This window comes from Mustela erminea, chromosome 19 (assembly GCF_009829155.1).
Source record: "Mustela erminea isolate mMusErm1 chromosome 19, mMusErm1.Pri, whole genome shotgun sequence".
In the NCBI taxonomy this organism is placed as follows: domain Eukaryota; kingdom Metazoa; phylum Chordata; class Mammalia; order Carnivora; family Mustelidae; genus Mustela; species Mustela erminea.
In genome coordinates this window covers 21185935-21192257 of record NC_045632.1, presented here as the reverse complement: position 1 = coordinate 21192257, position 6323 = coordinate 21185935, and the positions used below count along the sequence as shown (strand labels likewise).

General features: G+C 42.5%; 1 non-coding gene across 1 annotated transcript; it reads left to right on the top strand.

Moving 5' to 3' along the window:
* The first annotated feature begins 5157 nt into the window (after positions 1-5157).
* LOC116580388 lies at positions 5158-5322 on the top strand. Its single transcript, XR_004281640.1, has one exon. It is a non-coding gene; the product is annotated as a U1 spliceosomal RNA (small nuclear RNA).
* The last annotated feature ends 1001 nt before the right edge of the window (positions 5323-6323 follow it).

Genomic DNA, 6323 nt, shown 5'->3' with positions numbered 1-6323 from the left:
ACGCAGAGAAGTGAAGACAAAAGGCAAAACCCTTCATTCCACTGACAGGGCACTGGGCATCCCGTGTCAAGTTGCTGGAGGACTGCAGTGGATAAGACTAGCTCACCATTCCTGTTCTTAGCAGGTGACACAGCCAAAAAGCACATACATACAGGAGAAAGCCAGATCATTCCAGCCAGGGATGGCTGTCATGCAGGACACAAAACAGTTGATGTGACAAAGAGTGACCCACGGTGATTGTGCAAGTGGGTAACTATGTCTTCAGACACGGGTCTAAAAGGCCTCCCAGGGGAGATCTGGTACAAGGAACCACCTCAGAGAAAAGCCGGAGGGTAACACCCAGGCAGAGGAGACAGCCAGGCAGGGAGGGACCTGGCATGTTGGGGGACAGAGAGAAAGGCCAGAGCAGAGTGAGGGATGGGGCTAGTGGGAGAAAATGAGGTTAGAACCAAAGGCCCGGTGGGAGTATGTCAGGCTTGACCGATATGCGGAAGGAGTGAACTTTATTCCAAAGCACTGGGAAGCCATCTGAAGATTTTAAACACCTCCTGGCAGAGTCAGGCTTGGTCACCTCTCCCCATACACAAGATTCTCACCAGCAGACCGACTCTACAGATCAAGCCCAGCATCCCCATGTCATGCACCCACCCCCCAGGTCTCCCAACCTTGGGTCTCCTTCACCACACCTTGAGATGAAGTCTCCAAGCCTGAAGCCAGTCTGGTGTACCTCTCACCATACCCTCAGATCAACCCAGGCTTTGTAAATCACTGCACACAGAATATGACTACTGCAGGCACATTCACTCCCACCCCAACAAAAGAGTGTAACCTTCCTCACCCAGGACCCATGCAAAAGCAACCTCAGGCCATCTTGGTCTCTGTTAGGAATCCCCCTCCAGTGAGCCCCCCACTGAGCTCACAGGCAGCTAGAGCCCCATGGATCATTAAGGTATAGACACAAACCCCCATGGCTTATGAGAGCACACACAACTTCCTGTCTATCCAACATCTATTCCTTCATTTATTCATCCAACAAACACGTATTGAATATCTACGATTGGTCAGGCCATCTACCTGGTCTGAGGACATGGCAATGAGCAAGGTGGTCATAGGCGCCCCTGCCTGTGTAAGTTCTCCATTGCTTCATACACAGTAGCACAAACTTAGCAATTAAATTACCAGATTATTAGCTTAAAGTTTCTCCAGGTCAGGGGTCTGGGAATAGCTCAGTTGAATCTTCTATGGAGGGTCTCACTGGACTGCAATTAAGATGTTGGCCAGGATTATGACCTCAGCTGAGGCCCAGGGTCTTCTTCCAAGCTCACTGAGTATAGGCAGAACTGAGTTCCCCATGGTTGTAAGAATGAGGTCCTCAGCTCCTAGAGGCCCCCTCAGTCCCCTGCCTCAACACAGCAGCTTGCTTCTTCAAGACCAACAGGGGAACATCTCTGCTGCTTCAAGGCCCTGACTTCTAGACCCTCTTTTAAAGGGTCCACCTGATTAGGTCAGGCCCACCCAGGATCATCTCCCTTTTGATTAACTCCAAACCAACTCCTGTGGGATCTTCATTGTACCTGCAAAATCTTTTTGCCTTTGCCATGTGCCACATCATATTCACTTGTTTCCCCTACGTCCATGAGGAGGGGTTATATGGGGCACCACACCCCAGAGAGCAGGAAACTCAGGGCCACCTAGCACACTGCCCTCACAGAATTCCCATTCCAGCCAGAAAGACAAACCTCAATACATGACTGGAAAGGAGACAGTTGAACCAGGGCACCATGGGCCAGCATCTTGGCTCCATCCCTGGCGGCAAGGGGACCTGGCTGGGTGCCATGCCCACCACTGCCTGCCACCCAGAGTGCAGCACTGCCTCCTCCTCTCCGCTCACACATGCTCTCACACATTCTGTGACAACTGTCAGTGGCTTATTCATCATTTCAGATTGCAACTTACTGTTTTCTCAGACACCCACTTTAATACCCTGACATTTCTGTTCAGCCCATAACATTCTGTCAATTGTTTACATCTTCCTCTCACACCGATTGGCTTTTCAGCTGCATTCCTGGCCCTTCCCAGTCTTGGTGCATGAGGCTTACTGAGCGGTTTGGAGTCACTCCCTCACTGTCCACGCCGCTGGACCACCAGTGAGGTGTGGCTCAAACCCCACGTCAATCATCTCCCAAGACACTCACAGCTTATGCTCCAGGCTCAGGGTGGAAGCTGCCTGCAAAAAACACAGCCCGCCTAAGCAGAAATTCCTTCTGTGTCCTTTTACAGTTTATAACTAAAGGCCTGTTTCCAGAACCTGCAGGTGGAAAGAACTGTCCCCAGGCTTTTCACCTGCCTTTCCATCTGCCCCACGTCTGGCTCATCAGCAGGACCTGCTATCTGTCCCCTGGCCACCACCCCACATGCCCTCCAGTTTTGACGGCCACCACCACCAGCAGCCCTCCCCAACCATGCAAACACACGCTAACTCGTGTTCTGTCTTCCTCCACTAGGCTTCTCCAGACCTATCTCCAAACCACAGCAGGAGAGGTTTTCTGAAAACATAAGGCATCACCATCCTGCAGTCGACCCTTAAGGGGCTTCCCACTACACAAGAATGCAACCCAAATCTCCTTCTCTGGTCTTCAAATCACGGCAAGACCTGTTACATCCTTACCTAATCTTGCCCCTTTGCAGGCCCTCCCACGTGTCACGCAAAGGCCACACAGGCTTTCTTTTAGTTCTTCAGGTTCTTTTCCATGGCAGGGGACTCGTGGATGTGCTATTCTCTTTGCATGGACTATTTCCTCCCACCCACATGGGAAAATGGTTAATTTTTAATGAGTGTTGGAACCAATGGACAAGTGTTTAGAAACAAAAATCAATGTTTAGCTCCTACATGGCTGTTGCCTACCTGTAGGCTTTGATTTACCATCAAACAAGTCTCCCAACCACACGAGCTAACACAGGATCTCTGCTATTCCACACCTCACCACCTTGATTGTTTGTTTCATAGTCAGTGTTGTCATTTTCAGTGATTTTATTAATTTGTCTGTTTACTCTTTTCCCTGACACCATGCTGGAATGCAGATCCCAGCAAGGAGGAGACCATGTGGCTACGGCTGGCCATCACACACCCAGTCACTGCTTTGCCTAACACCTTGGCAGGTTCATCGTGCGGTAGAAGCTCAAAAAACATCTGTGTGATGAAAGGCTGGATGCATGAGTGAGGGAATACATGCTAACTTTGTGGTGTGAAAAATGCAAATCCATCGTGTGATTCAAAATGTAGGAGGCAGGAGGGAGGGTCTTGTCACACTTTATGTTCAACTCTGTTCTAAAGGTATAATAATTAAAACGGTGGCATTTTCAATGAAAAGGAAAAACAGAAACAAATGAATGGAACAGAATGAAGAGTCAAGTAAGTAAACATATCACTCAAATATTTAAACAGGTTTTTTTAATCAGCAGGAAAAAAAGAGATTATTTTTAAAATGGGGTGGGACAGCTAACTAGCTGACAACAAAGAGAAAGAAAATAAGCCAGAGCCCTACCTCATTACAAAGAAATAAACTTGAAATGACTAAAAATTTCAATAGAAAATTAAGCCAGAGGGCACGTGGTTGTCTCAGACACTCCTTAAGTGTCTGCTTTCGGCTGAGGTCATGATCCCAGGGTCCTGCTATCGAGTCCCACATCAAGTCCCACATCATGCTCCTTGCTCAGCAGGGAGTCTGCTTCTCCCTCTCCTTCTGCCCTTCCCCCTGTGCATGCTTGCTCTCTCTCACTATTTGTCAAATAAATAAATAAAATCTTTGAAAAAAATTAAGCCATGATATTTATTATAGAATAAAATTTCTGTTCATTACAATGTAATCTTGGGATAAATAAATCCTAAGTAAGACACTAGGGAAAACACTGATATATTTGACTGTGTAAAAATGAACAAATCAAACTTACAAGTAATAATTGTGGTAATGGGACTTCCAGCCATAATGGAGAAAAGAGATCTGTCATCTTTGGCCCCATAAAACAAAAATAAAACTGGATAAAGTCATCAAATACAAACATTTAAGGATTCTGGGAATTGACCAAAGGTAAATGACTAATTGGAAGTGGTTATGCATGAAAAACTGCTAGATGTTTGAGTCAGTGGCTTTCTTCCTAGGGCTTTCTCTGTCCACTTTCCCACATGGGTTGGCACCATAATTTTGTCAGGGCAAAGCTAACTGTGAAAAACATCATCTCTACTGCCAAAGGGAGCTGACCTGTTTTGGAGTGGAAGGCAAATCTGTAACTGATGATAGTGTCAGTAAATGTGCAAACTCAGAAGAAAATTAATGAGGGACAACCCACAGATTTGTTAATATAAGGTTGCAGCCCCACTTGAAGGGAGTGGTGAAATAGCTAGAAATTTAATAGAGAGATATTAAAAGAGGCAAATAAGCTACTCACACATCATGGCTATACAGAGAACCTTTCGAAGGTAGGTGCAGGTGGGACTCAAGAGATCACAGAAGAAACTAAAACTAAATCTTAAGGGAAATATTGAAAACTTCCTAAATATGGACTGCACTCCCCAACATAAGTATAAATCAAATAGCAGCATGTGGTGCATGGAAGAACCCAAGACATATGAACATATGAGCACAACATCTTCCCAATCATCTGACTACAGATCTACACAGATACAGTGGAAACTCTTAAGCCTGGTTTAAAAAAAAAAAAAAGACAAGAATTCAAAAACTAAGCAAATACATCTAGTTACACATGATTAGAAGACAGATTCTACAGATTAAGCTCATGCAAGTTATTAAAGAAAAAACCCTTCAGGAGAAAACCCCCAATCCAGAGTTGCTACAAAATATTTTTTCCACGTCCAGTTTTCAATTTAAAAAGTCAAGACATATAAATACATAGAAAAGTATGATCTATACTCAGGGAAAAAAGGAATCATTACAGATTAATGCTGAGTTTGCCCAGATATTGAATTTGGGTTTAGCAGATTGAGACTTCAAAGTAGCTATTATAAAAAACATGTTCAGAGAATTAAAAAAAAAAAAAAACTACGTACATAAGGGTAAATCATCATGATCATGGACCTGGAATGAATTCTTAGATAAGACACCAAAAGCTTGAACAACAAAAGAAAAAAAATAGATAAATACATTTACCTGGAAGTGGGGATATCATGATCAGGAAAGTGGTTTTTTTCAGGGCAAGTCTTACCACTGCACTCTAAATATGTTGACCCCTATGATTTTTCCCAAATGTGGGAAACTTGGCTGCATAATTTGGGGTTGTGGAAAACTATATTTGTGTTCTCCCCTGGAAAAAAATAAACTAGACTTCATAAAAATTAAATATTTTTGTGCATCAAAGGGTATCAAGAAGGTAGATAGACAACCTACAAAATGAGAGAAAATATTTGCAAATCATATATCTAATAATACTCTAGCATTCAGAATATACAATGAACTCTTACTCAACAACAAAAGATAAACTCAACAACAAAAAGATAAACACCCAACTTAAAAATGGGCAAATTACTTGAATTTGTCTTTTTGCAAAGAAAATATACAAATAGCCACAAGCATATGTTCAACAGCATTAGTTTTGAGGGAAACAGAAGTCAAAGGCACAATGAGGTAACACTTCACATTTCACAGAGAAAGTAACAAGAATTGGATAAGTTATAGAGAATTTGGAATACTCATATGTTGCTGATGGTAATGTAGTCTGGTACAGCCATTGTGGAAAATAGTTTGGTGATTCCCCAAAAGGCTACACAAGGAATTGCCCAATGGTCCCAGCAATTTGAGTCTTTGGAATATACTCCAAAGAACTGAAAGCATGTACACAAACAAAAACACATACATGCATGGCATTAATAACAATACTCATGATAATAAAAATGTGGAAACAACCCAAATGTCCGTCAATGAATGAATGGTGAAATAAATGGAGATGGAGGAATATTGAAGCAAAATGGCCATATTTTACTTCAATAAAGTCAATATCAGCCTGAAATAAATTGTGATACCTCAATATGTATATTTTAAAACCACAGACTAGTCATTACTGAAAAAAATTCATAGTTTAAAAAACAGAGGAATAAAAATGATACATATACTAAAATGCTAATTTAACACAAGAAATGCAATAGAAGAGAGACAAAAATATAAATAGGACATAACTAAAAACAAATAACAAATAGCAGGTGTAAATCCAACTACTTCAATAATCATATTAATATGGAAGGGCTAAATTCTAAACAAAAGGCAGAGATTATCTCTGCCTTTTTTTAAAGCAAGATTCTAGTACATTTCATC